The 19,380-nt window shown below is 39.4% G+C and overlaps 1 protein-coding gene and 1 long non-coding RNA gene across 3 annotated transcripts in view; one reads left to right on the top strand and one right to left on the bottom strand.

The window, feature by feature from the left end:
• PLCB1 (phospholipase C beta 1) overlaps nt 1–19,380 on the top strand; it is a 670,476-nt gene that overhangs the window by 167,950 nt on the left and 483,146 nt on the right. The window lies entirely within an intron of this gene.
• Nucleotides 8,840–15,394, bottom strand: LOC125753479 (uncharacterized). The gene is made up of 2 exons (XR_007405432.1): nt 15,178–15,394; nt 8,840–8,955 (listed from the first exon to the last, which is right to left on the bottom strand). It is a non-coding gene; the product is annotated as an uncharacterized LOC125753479 (long non-coding RNA).

Here is a 19,380-nt window from a genome sequence, read left to right as displayed (position 1 = left end):
TGTTTCAGTCAAGTTCAGTTTGAGATGGAGAGCCACTAATGATTTGTTACAGGGATTTGACTATGTACAATTGTAAGGAGATACTGAACAGTCTCTATAAGTCTGCTGTTTTCACATCTGAAGCTGGAGTTTGATGCCTGTGGGGGAGGGAAGATGGGCATAAAGTGAGGGAGAGTGAGGACAAGCTGGAACTCTGGAGCATGAACTGGATGCCACTAAAACAGACTGGACCCAGGTCAATCGTCACTTCCTCCGACCCTGACAAAGCAAGGGTCCTGTAGGAGAAGCTTCACTATGGAGTGGAACACATAACTATTCAGGGAGAGAGAACATGAGAGAGCAGGAAGAGATGGAGCCATTGCATGCTCAATAAAGGAGCCATTGAGTGAGTGACAACAGGCATGGACTACAAAGCACTCGGTCACCTTCTGAGTGTGAAGAATAGTATGGCTGTCTCTTGACTTCCTTTTTCCAACTCTCCTCAGTACCATGTCTTGTGGCCCACTCTAGTCAGAAACATTCAGGGAAGTCAAATGAGGAATTTTGTGGAATCCAGCTATGTCAACAGGCTGCAGAGTCACCACACAGCTCTGGTGACCGTGAGCTACACCAGAAACAGATGTGGCTGTGTGACTGTGCAAAACCACATTACTTTTCTCTCTGGGTTCCATGTCCTCATATTCTTCTGTATAAAAGGGGGTGTAGGGTGGACTCTTTCATCTTTGCTGTCCTTTCCAGCTCTCAGTGTAGACGTTGGACATTCTACTTCCCACCTCACGAAGTTTCCCATGCCTACCAGTCTTACTTCCACTGTTACTGGGACTTGCCCCAAGGCTGCTGTCAATGGAGGAGAAAGGAGCTAGCTCTAGGCGGAGGGAAGGAGCTGTGAGTGTTTGCCTCAAGCTCCCACAGCCGCCAAAGTCAAATGCGAAGGGCAAAGGGCAGTCGTAAGTGATGGAATTAAATATTTACCGTGTTAACTATGACCACTCGTGGATTTCAGAGAAAGCAGACCATATTGACTGAAATGTTTCGCTCCAGTTTTTCTATGCTATGCAATCTTGACTAAATTTGCCAGCTCTCCGGGGGCTAAATGCTATTCAGCAACATTAATTTCTTTGCCTACTTCCAGTTACAAGCAATTATAATTTTGGCAGTTTTTACTCTTCTTGAATGAGCACTTGTACATTTTATTGATATCTGGCAGGGCTCATTCCCTCCCTGCAAACACTCACTTACAGTTTTGATGCGAAGTCTACAAAGTGCTTGAGCCACAGATCCGCATTGCTGGGCATTCTGTGGGAAGATGTTATCATGGGATTCTCTGGAATAGAAGATTCCAAGAAAGCTGAAGGGCGTTGGTTTTTCTGCCTTCTTGTCCATACCTTTGCCCTACCCTGACAACTGGTGAATCAATCAGTGCTGGTAAGGTCCGAGGTACAGGATCACAATCTCTTCTAGACAATTCCCTCTCTGGGAGTTGACATTGCCAACAGAGAGCCAGCTTGCACTCTGGCAGCACACATCCAATCTAGTGTTGATTCCAGCATATAAGACCCAGGCTCTTCATTCCAATTTAGGAAAACTCTGTAGGACCATCCCAATTCAGAATTCCACTGGGGTTGGCTGAGACTTCTTTGACAACTGTTCAGAGCCTAACTTCTCCTTCTGCCCCCAACATTTTTCTTCTCTCCCCATTCATTTGCTTCAACAGGCGCTGATCCCATAAGGATTCCCTAATAAATGCTTGTATAAAAATCTTTCTCTCAGTGACTACTTTCCAGATAACCAAAAGTACAGCTGCAATGACATGGAGGGAGGTCAAGGGATGGGAGGCAGAAACATCTGAGGTGCAAGCTACCTGGGAAATTGAGATTCTTTTCCCATTTATAAAATGGATATTTAGAGATCGGTTAAAGGCAGCTCCGTTAGTACAGCCCTCCACGCCCTGCTGTAGTCACAAATACTCTTTTTATCCCCAGTGGCTTTTATCACCATCCATCTTATATAATTTGTTCATTAATTATGTTTCATGTTTTTTGGCTTACTTTCTGTCCACCCTATGTCTTGCCCACAAACAGTAATGTAAACCCTACCAGGACAGAGATCTTTATTTTGTCCACTAATGTACTAAAACACATAGAAAGTGTCAATAAATACCAAATAAATGAACGAACAAGTGAGTGAAAAGACGAATACAGGGTGGGTGATCGTTGGAGAGTCTGTGCTTACAACGAAGGTGAGTGGCAATAGAGGCTGACTGATATGACAGAATAAAGTTGAGAAGTGATTCTAACAGCTTGGGGCAAGGAGACCACCCAAAATGCTTTTTAAAAAACCAGAATGTTCTCAAAGTTGAGGTTACATCAGATTCATTGGTGGAGTGAATACACATTCTTGGACCCCACCCCCAGAGTGTCTGATTCTGGAGGTCTGGGGTCGAGCCCCATGCTTTGCATTTCTAACACATTCCTTTTTTTTTTTTCTTTTCCTAACACATTCCTAAGAGATGTTATGCTGATCTGGGGTTCACACTGGCTTAGAAGAACTTGCCACTGGCTTCCCCCCAGGTTTTCAGCCTTATCCTCTGTCATCATCCCCCACGCTCACCTTGCTACCTTCACCAACATCTCTTCCCAGTTCCTCAAATTCATCAAGGTCTTCTTTGAACTAAGCAGTTGACTAGAGCTATTTCTCCTTACCTTCCTCTGGCTTTGAGATTTTTATGCCTTTGGGATCTCAGCTCACTTGATAAGACCTACCTTGGGGAAGCCTTCCCGTGCCTCCCAGACTTGCAAAAGATCCATTGTGTGTCACTGCAATAGGCATTCTGTAATCAGAGCTTTGTTTGGGTAATCCCATTTCTAAGGAATGTCTACCATCCTCGTTTGTATATGTGCTGCTGAAATGAGCACTCTACCATCCTTGTTTGTGAGCTCCATGGTGGCAGGGACTGCCTCACTGTTATCACAAGCACTGTCTCCTATCACCTACTGGAGTGCTTGGCACAAGTGAATACTTTGCAAATATCTGTTGAATGAGCAATTTTGCGCACGCGCGCACACACAGACAGACAGACAGACACACACCTATAAGATCCCATGCAAATATGTGAAATTGGGGAACTTGCAAATTCTTATCATAAAATGAACATGCAAATTCTAAGGTGTTCCTATCTCCCAATTGTGACCAGATGGGATTTGTAAAGATGAGCTCAACACCCAACCCAGATTATTGTCAAAGTCTTTTTTGGTACCTGCTATTCATTATTTACCCATCTTGGTTCTGTTTAGTAAGGTTTTTGGTGTTTTTGTTTGTTTGTTTTCATTGTAGAAATAAAGAATAAAATGTTAATATTCACCTTGTAACAGAACATCATAGTTTTGAAGGCAGTTATTGAATAACTTGTTCATCTGTCACTTTTTAGTTTATGTGCAATTCTAATTATTTCTCCTTATTTTCCTTGGAACACTATTGGCTCCACTTACTTTTCTTTCATTGAGAATACATTAAGAATATTTCTTTTCTTCTTTTTTTTTTTTTTTTAAGTTAGTCTCTCAACTTCTATATTGGAATGCAGAGACCAACACTAAGTTTGGAATTCATAAATAAAATGGGAGTACTTATCTCTGCAATACACCCTAGCACTAATACTAGGTTTTTACTTAAAATATTTTTTTTGGTAAGTTTTATATGGTTTATGTGACCACCAAGATTAAAAAACAATTCCTTAGCCACATTGGAGATATGTATTTGTGTGTTTTTTTTTTTTTTCTGACCTTACAGTATTTCAAGTTCATTATTAAGTCCTTGTTTGATTTTTGGCGAGGTAGGGAGTGACTTTTAATGAATATAAAGCATCTGAATTAAGCTCAGTTTGACTTCTAGGTCTTCTGACCCTTCCATTTCAGAACATTCTTAATGTACTAAACTAAATGTTATTTTATAGAAACTACCCTTTTTCTTAAAAAAAAAAAAAAAGTAGTCATCGCTGATGTTAAAGCCTCACATTTTTTCCTTTTCCTTATTATGACTCCATGGATGATGATGGATTACTCCAGTGAAATAAAGACCCTACTCACTCAAAACCAAGGCACTGAATGTGTCACACGCATTGTATCACTGTGCCATGCTATGATGAAATTAGCAGTGTTATTGAAAATATTTCCACCAGCAGTGCCTGGGTGGCTCAATCGGTTAAGGGTCTGACTTTGGCTCAGGTCATGGTCTCGGGGTCCATGGATCCAGCCCCCTAGCATTAGGCTGTGCGCTCAGTGGGGAGTCTGCTTCTCCCCCTACCTCTCTTCTTCCTCCCGTCATTTGTGCTTTCTCTCTCTCTCAAATAAATAAATAAAATCTTAAGAAAAAAGTGTTAGCACCAGATTTTCAGCGACAAGAGTGAGATGAGTGACACAGTATTTTAGCTGCCTGTATATAGAAGAGTTTAGCATGATGCATGCAACATTTTCAGTAACTATATGATGCATTAATAAATGTTTTCTATAGGTCATTATTGTGTTGTAATAAATAAAGTAGGTGTGTTTTTACAGTAACATAGACACACAGACAAAAGAAGTTGAAGACTGGGAATCAAATACAAAACGTGGGAGCCCAGAGAACAGCAGTCAATATTTACCAAGTGTCTGTTGTATGCCAGACTCTGTTCTAGGGGACCACTTCTATTAGCATATTTTCCTTTTAGGAGGCAGGTATTAGGCATTATGCACTTCCCTGTTTTGCAGAGGAGGAAATTCAGGTTCATAGATGTTATCTCACTCTAAATTACACCACTTGTAAATGACAAGGAGATTGGCCTGCAGGCAGGATTGCTGTAGGCTCAGAGCCTCAAAAGCCATTGCTCTGGCGCTGCTGCTCCAGTTAGACTTCCATATGTGGTCACTCCTGTTACTCTGGCTGTCTTCCTTTAAGCCAGCTCTCAGGGAGACTAAACCATGACTTGCGTATCATTCCATGAGCATTTTTCATGCCATTCTGGCTGTGCCCTGACACCACTCTGCACCTAACTAATAAGACTTTCCTTTGCCATCCATGTACCCATTATCAAGTAATGTAAAAACAGTTTTAACAAAAAATAACTTTTTCCAGCTTTACTGAGGTATGATTGACAAATAAAAGTTGAATATATGTACAGTGTGCAATATGATGTTTTGATATATACTGTGAAGTGGTTACCACCATCAAGCAAGTAACAAATCCAGCACCTCACAGTTACTTTTTTTTTTTTTAAATGGTGGAAGCACTGGAGATCTACACTCTTAGCAAATTTCAAGTATACATTATCCTTTACTGTAGTCATTATGCTGTATATTCAGTCTCCCAACACTTATTCACCTAGGACTGAGACTTTGTACCCTTCCATCAGTGTTTCATCTTCTCTCCTTCCTCCAAGCCTCTGATAACTACTACTCGAAAGAAATAAATGAAGTGGAGATCAAAGGGAAGAAGGGAAGAATAAAAGGAAAGGAAGGGAGAGGAAAAGTCAAGAAAAGGAAGGGGGGTGGGAAACAAGCATACTTCCTGCTCAGTTTCTGGTGCATCCACTTATCTCTCTGCACTTCTCTGTTCACACGCATTACTGAAATAAATTATTTAGGTAGTAAGCTAATTTTTCGGTGTTCAGAGAGGATGGTACACAATTGCAACAAATTGTGAAAGTATTCTCCTTGGTATTTTTTATTTGTATGGCTGTGTACTTGTTCTCTTTTATAGTAAAATGTAAACATATGTGAGAGAAATTCTGATTCAAAGCAGATTTTAAACCAGGTGGCCCTTTTCCTGCTCCTAATTACTATTCATCAAACCCCTTATATCTGCCCCCCTCCCACCCCCGCAAGCACTTCATAAATGAGCTTTCCAGTCCTGGGTTCCTCATATAAACTGCCATGTTATGCTATGTGTTTGGTGTATGTTAATGAAAACTGACTTTTAAAATAAACATTTTTGCTGCCCTGGAGTTTAGGAGAGACTCTGAACCAACCAGAGGGTGATATGGGTTCTGGGATGGGAACAGTAGGCCTCTGATAACAGGCCAAAGAGGGCAAGGGGTCCTTTAAATATTTTATTAATACTCCATAGTTCTCAAAAATCACATTTTAAAACCTCCATTGGTACAAGGTCCCCAACGAGATTAGACTGGCTTTGATAATAACACAAAGTCTAAAACTCTGTTACCAAGTCACCAAGATGTATCCAAATAAATAAAAATCCCCAAATAAAGACCATCACCATGTATCTGCTCTGCCCTAGCATGGTGTTAGGGAGAACTTCAGCTACCATATCAGACATGTCAGTGCCCTGTCCATACTCCCTTAGCATCTGTTCTATCCTGCCAGCTTCTTGCTATAATTACTTGAGACTTTCTGTCTAAGAGATCTCTTTGGCCTCTGGAATGTTCTCAGTCATGTGTTCTCAGCCATGTCAGTTCTCAGCCAGACTGAAAGTGAACAAAAAGTTAAAGACCCTGGAAGCAGCCCTCCATCAATTACAGATGGGCTTTGGTAGCAAAGGACCCCAAGCCTTTTGGCTTTCAGGTGGGACAATCTGAGCTTTGCTCTCCCCCACAGGACTGAGCCTCATTACCAGCCCCAGTTATCTGTTTAATTAAACACTCTTTCCGGGTTTCCTTCACTTTCCTGACTTGCATTGGCATTCACCTATCATTGCTTCCTGGGATCATTTTTCCCAGATGACCATCCTGCACTCCAGCCTTTATCTCTAGTGTGTTCCTGGAGGAGCCCTACTGAATACATCTACCAAAATACTCCAAAAATTAGATTACTGAAGCCATCCTAATTATTTTATTAAAACTTTCTTCCTGTGTGGGGCACTTGAGTAGCTCCATGGTTCAGCAGTCCAACTCTTGATCTCAGCTCAGGTCCAAATCTCAGGGTTGTGACTTCGAGCCCTGTGTTGAGCTCTGTGCTGGATGTGGAGCCTACTTAAAAACAATTTTTTTTCTGTGTTTTTCTTTCCTCTGTCAATGCTTTTCCATTTCTCCTTTCCCCCCTGAATTCTAAGGTTATATAGTCCCATCTTACAAAGCAAAGTTCTTTGCAATAATGTATAAGGAGTACCACCAGCTAAGGAATAAAGTATAAAATAGAATAGGTGGATAGAATATAACACTGTAGAATATAATACAGGAATCTTGTAATTCTTGTGGATGGTGCCTTCAAAAATTCACTAAATTTTAAGACAGAAGATGCTTATGAATATAGAATAAAAAGATACTCTACAAGCATTTCTTAAATTAGTTTTTAAAGAGACTTACATCGTCAGACACTAAAACAAACCAAACTATTTATCTAGATCAATGTAAGGTAACTCTCAGAAAGTAGAAGAGCCCCAAAATTTACTTCCAATGTTTTGAATTTAAAATGACAGGCAAAGGCATAAATCTGGAAGAGCTCCTTAAAATTCTTCGCTTGGTAGCGTGGGCAGCCTACATGGTCTGTCAGAGAAGGGAAGTAGCTGTTACTGACCAAGCATGTGTTGAATTGTTTGGGGCTGTACCACATGTCAAAGTGTGACAGAACTGACATAAAAAATATACCTCACATTGTGTCGGAATTGAAAGGAACAGCTCTTGCTCATTAGAAAGGCGAAGTTTTTTTGTTTTGTTTTGTTTTTTTTTAAAGCCTCCTGCTGCAGTCAGATCTCCATCCCACAGAGTGAGAAGGGTTTCCAGTCAAACCCAGCTCACTGACTCCTTTGAAAACATATTCCCAAGAGGGCTCTGATGCCAGAATGAACTTTGTTACACACACATTTGCAGAAGTTGGCCATTCTTCTCTTTCTTATATGTTTTATGTCCCTTCTAAAATATAATCATGGATACTTTCAGTTATAGATAAGGTTTTTGTGGAAAAATATATCTACTAGGTACATAATGTTCCAGTTAACAACTGATGGGTAACATATCACCCCAAACTTGGTCTCATAAAACAGCACAATCATTTGCTGCTGTTCCCTATTCTGGTCCTAGGGGTCAGGTAGGCCAGTGAAGGAGGGATCACTGAGGTCTGCTCACCTGAGGCTCTTGCGTCTGCATCCCTGTCTCTATGTCCTCTTTCCATATAGACTGATCAGCACGGTGGACTCAAGATAGCTAGGCTTCTCACCTGGTGACTCAATGCTCCAAAGAGGCATACTTCAAGAGAGAGAACCCAGGTAGCAGCTGTGTTGCCCTTTAACACCCAGGCTTCTGTAAGTTAGCAGGAAATCACTAAGGTAGCTCATGTTTTAAGAAGAGACATAGATTCCACCTCTTGATGGAGGGATTGTCAAGGAATCTCCAGGCTTTTTTAAACCACCATATTTAATAATGATTCTTTTTCATCATTACATTGTTGTCAGCCCAACTGCATCTGGCCTAATAGCATGCTCAGTCATGGCTGAAAAAAAAATGGCTAAATTAGTATGTCAAAATTATAATATAGCAACACTTTTGCTAATGTTTATATGTGGTCGAGCTGTTATTTTAAACATATTTATCTAGAGGAATGGGTTAAATGCGGGAACTGGAGATTCAGAAGGAAGATGTTGACTTCTAAATCAGGAAGAAATATGTACTCTTGCTTTTCTTTGTCAAATTCAACGAACACTTCCGGTGACTTCTTTAAGCATAACACTGGGCTAGGTTGCTGTGATTAATACAGTGAGGAAAGGAAGCTTTAAAATTATGTACAGGAGTTATTCCTAGGTCCTTCAGGAGTTCACAGTCCCAAAAGAGCGTGCATGCATGAATGTGCACACGCGCGTGTGCACACTCAAAAATCATCGACGATTATTTAACGCATCATTACAGAGGTCACACCAATGAAATATCACTGAAAGACATTTATTTAGTTTTGATGTTCTGCAGAAATGTCAGGTAACAGTTCCCAGCATTCTCCCACTTCATACTCCTTCCAAAGAAACTGCAAACCACAGGTTCTGTATGGAGCAGAAAGGCATTGATCACATCAGGCAATAAAGACCTGGTTGATATTTTTTCCGCACTCTAAATTATGGCTTATATGTCATAAATATCATACAAATGTTTGTGGAATGAATGAGACTTTACATAGTGTCACTAGGCAAAACATGACATCGGCAGATCTTCTATCAAAGGACTGGAGACCTCCTTGAACTATTTTGAGACAGAAGTATTGAAGGAGATTAAGAACATTCATTTCCTCTCACTTTATTTTATGAAAGTGTAATCGATGCTAAGAGGCAATTTCTCATTGGCCTTCAGTGTTATTTTGCTCTCATGAATGCATAAATGTCATAAATCCCAACCTGTTTACAGAATTACTTCCTCACGCAGGCTGTGCTTACTTGTTTGAATCTTTCCTGCAATTATTAAGCAATTTTACTGTCTTGAGTTTCCATATGGACATAGGGATTAGCTAGGTGTGGCAAATGCTGCCAATATTCCACTTGTATCCTTCATAGCCACTACTATGTTCTAGCATGGCCATTATCTGCAGTTACATGCCTGCTGTATGCTACTCTTTATTTTTTTCTCGAAACTCTAAAGTCTATTATGCTAGAATGTGTGGCAGCCCACGTGCCACAGAATGTTTATGACCATAAGACAGTCCTCAAACAATGACTTTTGTGAATCAGTGTATAAATGCCTCAGCTCCCTCCTACCTCGGACATGAAAACTGGGATACATGTTCTACTCTGGCTCCTGGAGTTCTAATGTGACCTCCCTGAGGGCGTACAGAGTTGTATTTATGGATGTCACACTTTCATGGGCTTTCTTTCCCTTTCTTCTTTACTTTTTCACTCTTGTGCTAGGATTTTTTGAGGTTGTCTACCAAAAAGAATTCCTGTGCTCACATCCTTGTCACAACTGATACTTCTGGGGAAACCCAATCTAAGGTCCTATGACCTGCAGTGCTTGCTGAGTGTTTGCCAGGTGCCCATGTGCACTTTCCACTCGGGGAGATTTTCCAAATAATTTTTGAAGGATGAAAATGGTAAATGAAAGTTTTTGATAATATTAGATGCTGACACAGTAAAGATACAGACAGATTTTTGGGTACATTCCTTGTGACATGCTGCATTTAAACAGATGTTTTCTTCTTGTAACAATTATGATACAAACAATTAGAAGACACCAGCTATTCACAGGAGTGGAAATCATGGGAATTAATAGGTGACACTGAAAAGAAGGAACATTTCAGGTAGTCTGCATTGAATAAATGACTCAAAACTAGAGCATAAATTTTCTTGGTTAGATAAATGTCATTGAAAAGCAGGGTTTTCAATTTCAAGTTCCAGGTTTGCAAGGGAAGGACTAATATTCTGAGCTAAATTGTTGCATTTTAGACTAATATTCTGGCAGTCATCTCTGGTAAGCCTGTGAGATAATGGTGTTGGATTGTGATCATCCCACTGTTTTATGAAGTTATGTTTCCACTGGAAGATTTCAAATATTTTAACAAGCAACACTTGCTTTATATGATTCATTCCATTCTTTTTTTTTAAAGATTTTATTTATTTATCCATGACAGACACAGAGAGATGCAGAGAGAGAGGCAGAGACACAGGCAGAGGGAGAAGCAGGCTCCATGCAGAGAGCCCGACGCAGGACTCTATCCTTAGTCTCCAGGATCACACCCTGGGCTGAAGGCGGCGCTAAACCGCAGAGCCGCCCGGGCTGCCTGATTCATTCCATTCTTAAAGTTGTCCTGCTTGGAGTTAACCCACCATTTGTTCAAACAAGTTTTTATTAGACAACTTTGGAGTCAGAAACTGACTTGAAAAAAACAATGGCTTTTTTTTTGGGGGGGGGGGGGGTGCCAGGCACAGGTCTGAAAAATTTATCCTGTATTAATGCATTTATCATATATTCTCACTTAATTCTCAGAAACTCGTTTAAGAGAAAATTTCATATATTTTAGAGATAAGGCTCAGTAGGGTAAAGTCACATCTTTAAGTTAGGTGCATCTGATTTGGGCTAGGATTTGAACCCTGCCTGTCTCTAGAGCCTATGCTCCTGTATGTGAGGCTCTACCTATGGGTGTTCTTAGGAATTCCAGTTAAGTGGAAAGCAGAGCGAACAAACAAATGCTTATTGGATTAAGCCGTGTAGTAGAATGTTCAGGAAATGCTAGAAAGCACAGAGTATGAAAACCTTGACTTTGCCTGGGGGCTTGAAAGCTCTGCAGAGGACAGTACCCTTGACCTGAATTGGAAAGGACGTAGCACATTGGACAAGCTGTTATTTGCAGGGAGGAAAAAATTTTAGAATATTTCTAAAATCTGTATAAAGCTACAAGTACTTCTGCCCACTTTTGTAATCTAATTAAGAGTAATTAAGAGTTTATTCTTTTAAAAGAGATTTACCCTTTAGGGTTGTCTAAATATTTTGCTCTCTGTTAAGTGTTCTACTTGGAAGTGTAAATATCTGCTGATGTGTTTACATGTGTCTCTCCAACATCAGAAACATTCCTAACCTATTTTCTTCCAACTCTTGACACTAAGTATTAATTCTCTGGGAAATTTTGGAGTGATACATTAACCTCTACAGAATAGATTTTTAATACAAAATAGATTTTTAATTTAATACGATTCTGGAGCTAGAATGTTTGCATTGCAGCCCAGCTTCTATGGAAAGCAGAATAATCCTGAAGTCCAGAGTAGGCAATTTGAAATTGTTTTAAAGCTTTCTAGGAATGATAGGTTTTGATTTTCCTTGACCTATGACTTAACCAGTCTTTAAAAAGACATTTCTTTCTCCTGACTTAGAAAATTGTTCTTGGTGCAGATTATTTACTTCTTCAAAGTTTAGCTAATGACTTAGTTCAACTCAACCTATGAAATTTTGAAGCTACAAAGTACCTATTACTAATCATATCTTCTGTCAAAGCATTTGTTAATGTCTTTTCCTTTTAAAAAACAAAGCTTTTAAAATATCAGAGCCACAGTGTATCTTATTTTTTTATTTTATTTCTGAGAACTTCCTGAAGGTTCTCAAAGGTATACTTGGTTATTAAGGGCGAAACACAACACCGAAGCAAGACTGATATTTGCCGCAATGTTGACATGGCTTTTTTCATGTTAACATCTGAATCAGTGGGCAGTTTAACCCTACTCTATGTGGTTATCCAGGTATTCTAGTTTCTTTTATCTTGTTCTACCATGTGTATGCCAGAGTTCATATGGCTGAACATGGGTCACAGCACCATGTCCTCATTCCAGCTGTGGAAAAGTAGAAGAACATGGATGGTGAGCAGTTTCCTTTTAAAGATGTGATGCAGAGGGACGCCTGGGTGGCTCAGCAGTGGAGCATCTGCCTTCGGCTCAGGGCGTGATCCTGGAGTCCCGGATGGAGCCCACATCGGGCTTCCTGCATGGAGCCTGCTTCTCCCTCTGCCTGTGTCTCTGCCTCTCTCTCCCTCTGTGTCTCTCATGAATAAATAAAATCTTAAAAAAAAAAAAAAGATGTGATGTAGAATGTTAATATATCATTGATGCTCATGTTCGATTGGCCAGAACTTAGTGACATGACTATGCTTAGTTGAAAAGAAATATGAGAGATGTAGTCTCTAGCTCAGTGGCCAAGAGTCTATAACCAACACTTAAAATTTGCCATTACCAAAAGGGAAGAAAGATGGCTCAGATATTGGAGAACAATTAGCAGTCCCTGCCATAGAGGGCCTGTTTATCCTATTTTAGTTTGGTGAATGTAAGTTAAACTAATTTTTCTTAATGCAATTAATGCAATTTCACATTCCAGCTTTTTAATGAACTGCTGGTTTACTTTAGACCCCTGATATTTTTCTGAGGCTTTTCTAGCTGATAAATTATTTCACCCATAGTTGAAAAATTATATTGTCTTCTCATCCTCATATAAAACTGATTATCTTTTCATTCATTTCACTAACTACAAATATGTATTATGTATATATATTGATGTAGTTATATATATTTGAATATATATTATGTATACATATCTATGTAGTTATATGTACATATACAAATAATTATATACTATACATGTACACATAGAATAATAGACATACATGTACACCTCCCAATATGACTAGGGATAATTTTTCTTATATTGTTCACCAGATCTTTTTTCTCTCATTTCTCTTATGGAATTCCTTGATCATAGCTTTAATGTGATTCTGCTGTTTCTGCAGAGTGCTGAAAATGGAAGGAGGAGGTAAATGCAGGAGTTGTTGGTATCTGCAGCCAGCTTCTCTTTTCACTATGTTGGCTTTTCTTATCTTAATTTTTAAGCATATGACTAATGTTGGCTTCTTTTTTTTGTTTTTTTGTTTGTTTGTTTTTGGTTTTGTTTTGTTTTTTGAGCATGGCCTGATGGTGGTCCTAACCATCCATTTTAATTTTTACTTTTATTGTTCTGCATTATTTCAGTTGGTGTGTTTTATTTGTTATTTCTTCATTTTCAAAAGATACATAAATGTATCTTTTAAGTATTGTTATATAGGAATTACATAGTTTTATAAATTAAATATATCTATAAAACAATAAATTACTACTACTCCCCTACTTTGCAACTTTGGGTATATTAAAGTTGATGGCCTTTTGAGTTGATGGTATGCTCTGATACAGGTTCACCCAAATACAATGTCTCTAAGAGTTCTTGCTGATCCAGGATTTCTAGAAGACTTGACTTCCTAGAGGATGGGGTGAGGAGATGGCTCAGAAAGGAAAATGAACTGTAAACCTAATACTGTATTCTGGCCAGCTAATAATGCACATCTAGTCAGTTGACTAGCTAGATATGCCTACGACAAAGCACTGAGTGCAAAATCAAGGAATAGCTGCCAATCTTGAACAGCCCCAATTGTTTTCAAAATTCAGTGCCAAATCAGAATGCAAGATTCAAGTGATAATCTAACTTATTACTATTACTCCGTCAGTTAGCTTTGAGATGTCTTAAATGACAGTATTTAATTTTGTATTCCTGTATTTATATCCAATATTCTATAAGAGGAAAAGTTTAGTGAAACTGTTTTACATATGTCCCCATTCACCCTCGCCTCTTTCACACAAGACTTCTAAAGCGTTTACTCGCTTTTCTAACAAATTTGTTTGGAAATGGTTGAAAGCCTTTTAACCGGAGTACAGTCTGTATTTTGTCCTATCAGCCTGAAATGGAGACGTGTTTTTATCTGCCGCATTTGCAGCCATCTCTCCTTTTTGCCCTGCATGCAGGCAACTGGAACATTTCTTCCTTTCAGCTGCCAGAAATGTCAGTGATCCAGGATCCTCTCTGAATCTACCATGTTTTGTCCCATGTGCAATAATAGTGCCACTACTAAAGACAATGGCATCTTCCTCTGCTAGATGTACAATAAGACTGTTCAGCATTGTTCCCTTATTAAAATCATTATTTGGTTCCCTTATTAAAATCAAGTGTGGTTCACTTCTAGGTCCCATGTGTGCAATGCTCAGAGCTGTGTCCCAGCATGTTCTTCAGTTAGATCTCTTTAACCCTGCACTGGCCCACCACAGTGTGACTTCATGAGGACTCTGCCTAATAAATTTCATGAAATCTCCTATATAGCAGAAATGCATATTAAAATAAATATCACTTAAATGTTGGTAAAGGAGCTGTGTTTCAGGTCTCCCCTTTGTCATGAAAAGCTGACATATTTTGCACTTGAAAATAGGAAAATAGGCAGGTGACAAGCAGTTCTTTAGGAATAATTCTTTCCTGAGGCAAAAATCACTTAGTCACAAATCTCCCTCCCCTTTCCCTAGTAAAAAATGTAGGATACAATGATGGGATTTTACAATGAATGGATACAATGGTATCAAATCAATAATAATAGTTGTTAATTAATTGCTTATCATTTGCTGAGCCGGTTAGCACTTTACGCTGTTATTAACTCAATCATTATAGCAACTATAGAGGGCAGATATTTCTTTCATTTTCATTTTTAGATGGGAAGCTAGAGCACAGAGAGGATGAGTACTTGAACCACATCTTACGGGTATAGCTGTAAAGCTGAGATTCAGCTGATTCTAGAGCTTGTGTGCTTAGCTATTGCAACAAGGATGTGGTTTTTCCAAGTGTTGCATATAAATGCTCCAGAAGCTGCAATTTATAGCCATTGAAGAGTCATGCTCTATTAAAATGGAGTGTTGCATAGAAGGCTCTTAAATGATACTTTAGCTTACTGGTTGGGAGTGTCTGTCCCCCTTCTGCTGGTTCGGCTGAAGGTTCGGCTGCTGGTTCAATCTTCCTGTCTTCTACCCAGTGGCTAGCTCTCAGTTCTGTAATTCTGAGGAACATACGTCACTCTCTGGAGCTCTCTTGTTTCTGCAGAAAAGGCTAGTTCAGGGTTTCTATTTTCTTGATAGCATGCAGGGTTTCCTGCAAAGTCAGCAGAGTGTTCTGCAGGTCTATTTTGAGGACAAACTCATTGGCACGTAACAGATTCTGAAAGACTGTTTCTGGGCATTTGGATGACATTTGTTATTGGTTGGGTTGAAGGAATATAATCTGAGTTTATGATAACAGCATCTAGGTCCTTTGCTGTATCATATAGGATGGATGTAAAACAGAATGAAGTAAGGAGAGAAGTAGGAAGTATGATGCCATATTCTCATAGGGCATAAAGTATGTTTTTAGTATGTTGCATTTATAATATTTATTAGATGTTTCTTGAATATATGAGGCTGAACTTTATGAACTAGACATTTCTGTAGGTCAAAACAGCTAGCAGAAATTTCATCTACGTAATGCATAGATATACACAGATTCATATATACATATGTCTCTAAAGATATTTATGCTGCCAACTCAGTCAGTAAAACAAATAAACAAAGCTCACAATTACCCAGTGAGATTTTACTTGACTTCCAGGTGATATTGAAATCTTGCATCACTGAAATGAAAAGGTTGTTCTAAGAAGCCATCCTTAGGTTTTTACAATAGAAGAATGTTTCCGAGACAAGTTTGTTTTTGGCATATTGTGCCCACCATCACATCCTCAAAGCAAAATTTACATCCTGTAAGAATAAGACTCAATCTATGTGAATTTTTTTCCATATTAAAATCCATAGAAACATGTTACCCTAAGATGACATTTTGAGTTGTTTTTACACTAGTCTGCTGAAGGCGAAACCTCTTCTCTTGGCAGGCTGATGCCTTTCAGAGGGGTTTGTGGTTGGGGAGATGTCTGTGCTGCACCGATCTGAGTGGGTTTTCATGCCCCATCTTTTTGACAGAAATTACTGAGGTGTGGTGTCCGTGTGCACCAAACCATTACATCTTCAGTTATTATGCACTCAACTGAAGGGGCTTTGGAATATTTTGATCATAAACAAAGAACTTGCTGTGAAAATGATCTTTCTTTCTTTCTTTCTTTCTTTTTAAAGACATGAGGCAAAGTGCTGACAGAAGGTGGGACTCACCCTCAGTTTTGGGGAAGTAGCTCTTAAATTTGAAGAGGTGTTTATGTATGGGAAAAATTGGCAGCTTCCAGAAAGATACTCTGTAAACTTTTGTGTTTTGCCTCCTGGGGCAATATCACTGCACTTTGTAGTATTATGGAATATAAAATGACACATATGAAGGCAACACAGGTAAGACAGTTGACACAAGAATGAAGAAAACAAAACATGGTTTGGGAACTCATGTCTCCTGTGTAACCATCAACTTTGCTTTGCATTTGTCTCCTCATCTTTTGTCTCCTCATCTATAAAACAAGATGACTCGAAATCATGAAATGGGCAGTGAGGTTGGGTGCTGGGTTTCTATCCTTGGCCCTTGAATTTCTGGCAGCTAAACTGGCAGAAGAACACACAAAACATTTGACCTTGCTTCCATCCTTCATAATGCTCTGGGCTGCCCTTGGTGTTTAAATGAACAAGATTCTACTGACTTGCTATCAGCAGGGCTTGCACTCTGGGCTGCTTTCCAAAATTGGGTATGGTTTTATGCTGAATCATCGTCACTTGCTTTCCCAGATGCCTCTTCTCCCAGTTTCTACTGTAGAATTCAGCAAATCTCCCGAAGTCAATGAGAATTGATTTGTTCTTTTTAAACAGGCTAATGTGGAGAAAACTAAGTTAACCCCAAAATACATAGAACTTAAGTGTGATGTATATTAGCAAGAAAATTCTGTAAATTTGTAGATCGTGTGTTAGTTACTTCTTATGCTGTATCAGTAACCAAAATTTATTGGACATTGTTTGAAGTACTTTCCATGTATCATCTCATTTAAACTTTACTACCACGCTATAGTAGGGTAACTATGATTGTCCTGAGATGTGAAAATGTAGGCTCTGAGGACTTGTGTGAGGTCGTCCACAACAATTGGTGGCAAAGCCAAAGACTTGACCTAATCAGATTCCAGAGACAGTGCTTATAACATTGTCCCTCTCTTTGGCTAATGGCACTCTCTTACTCTGCTGAATATGTGTCACCTGCCTTCTTAGGTAGGAACTCCCAACCCAAGAGTGAGAATTTGGAGTTCTAGCCCTAAGATATCAATCAAGTTAAAGGTAGTATTCATGTCCAACTTTACCATGTATAAAATGGGGAGATAATACACACACAGACACACACACACGACTGGGATTAAATTTGCCTACATTGCCAGGTTCTTATCAGGCTGAAATATTTATGTACCTGCTTTGAAAGGTGGTGCAGATGGGTAGAAAAAAGACACTAAAATTACATACATTTCTTTCATAGCATAGGATTATTGCTGTAAAGTCTTCCCGGTAAAGGACTATCAATAAAATGTGAAAAGAAGTCATGTCTGACATTTACAGGCTGATGTGGTTCAGAGAGGAAGTGTTCTCCTCAACATCTTTTTCTTACTCCCTGGCTAAATGCAGGAAATTCCAGCCATGTGTTGAAGGTGGTAGAGTCAAAGAGGTAAGTAGCCTGGGTTCTGGCCTGGGTTCCTAAATGATCACCTGGAGGCACACCTACATTGGATTATAACACGAGTAAGGAATAATCTTGCAATGAATTAAGGCACTAAGATTTTATCTGTATAGCAGCTGGAGTTACTTAGCCTACCTGCTACTAAAAACAAAGTACACAACTGTTGTGGCTTCAGTCTAGCTCCAGAGTAAAGAACTGAAGATTCTATTCATGTCCAGCCTTTAAACTCCAGAGCAAAGGGGCACCTTGGTGGCTCAGTAGTTGAGCATCTACCTTAATCTCAGGGCATGATCCCGGGGCCCCGGGATTGAGTCCCACATCGGGCTCTCTGCATGGAGCCTGTTTCTCCCTCTGCCTCTGCCTCTCTCTCTATGTCTCTCATGAAAAAATAAATAAAATCTATTTAAAAATTGCTGAGCAAGTCATTAAATTTAGCTATGCCTTATGTTACTCTTCAATAAAGAAAATATTTATTTCGTGGCCTTAGAGCAATGTTTCTCAAATGGGGGTAATTTTACCCTACTTCCTGTGGTGGGGAGCATTTGGCAATGTCTAGAGACATTTTTGGGGTGGTGCTCTTGGCATCTCAGTGGGTAGAGGCCAGGGGTATTATTCAACATCCTACAGTGCACATGACAGCCCCTTACAATGAAAGAAAACTCATCTGGCCCAAAATGTCAATAGTGCTGAGGTTGAGAAACCTTGCTTTAGAAGTGTATCTGGGGGTGCTGAGTGGCTCTGAGTGTTGGGCGTCTGCCTTTGGCTCAGGTCATGATCTCAGGATCTGGGATTGAGTCCTGTGTCAGGCTCCTGCTTGGTGGGGAATCTGCTTCTCCCTCTCCTCCCCACTCGTGCTCTCTCTCTCTCTCTCTCTCTCTCTTATTTTCTCTGTCTCTCTCAAATAAATAAATAAATAAAAATCTTAAAAAAAAAGCATATCTGGAACACATATGAGCACGTATGGTGCTGTTGTGACATCTTGTGCATAGGAACTGGTAGAGACACTAGCCAGCCCCTACTCTGCTGGGGTCCTTGTTCACAAGGTGCATCATTCAGTTTCAACAACGACACTTCCAGTCCTAAGTAGCATGTTGTGGTAGGATAAACAGTGGGTGGAGTAGAAAACTTTGGCTTTAAAGCTAGATCTTTCTTGTTAATAGCTGTTATTGGGCAACTTAAATCTTCATATGCTTCACTTCTTTCATCTACAAAAGAGAATATCACAAGTTCAATACTACCTACCTACCTCATAGGTTTATAAACTTTAAATGGAATGATACACATTAAACATTTGTATAATTTCCAACATATAACAAGGATTCATTATAAATGTTCTTTTCCTTCCCAAGCCTTCATAAATGTGACAAAAATAACTTGTTAACAGGATCTGAAATCATACGGTGGAATAGATCAGAAATAATTTATTGAGTGGCAGAATGTGCTCACCCATATATTTATATATTATCAGTTTATTGGTTGAA

The sequence above is a fragment of the Canis lupus genome, chromosome 24, assembly GCF_003254725.2.
Source record: "Canis lupus dingo isolate Sandy chromosome 24, ASM325472v2, whole genome shotgun sequence".
Taxonomy (NCBI): Eukaryota; Metazoa; Chordata; class Mammalia; order Carnivora; family Canidae; genus Canis; species Canis lupus.
The sequence above is the reverse complement of the archived record's forward strand: the minus strand, read 5'-3'. Positions and strand labels throughout refer to the sequence as shown.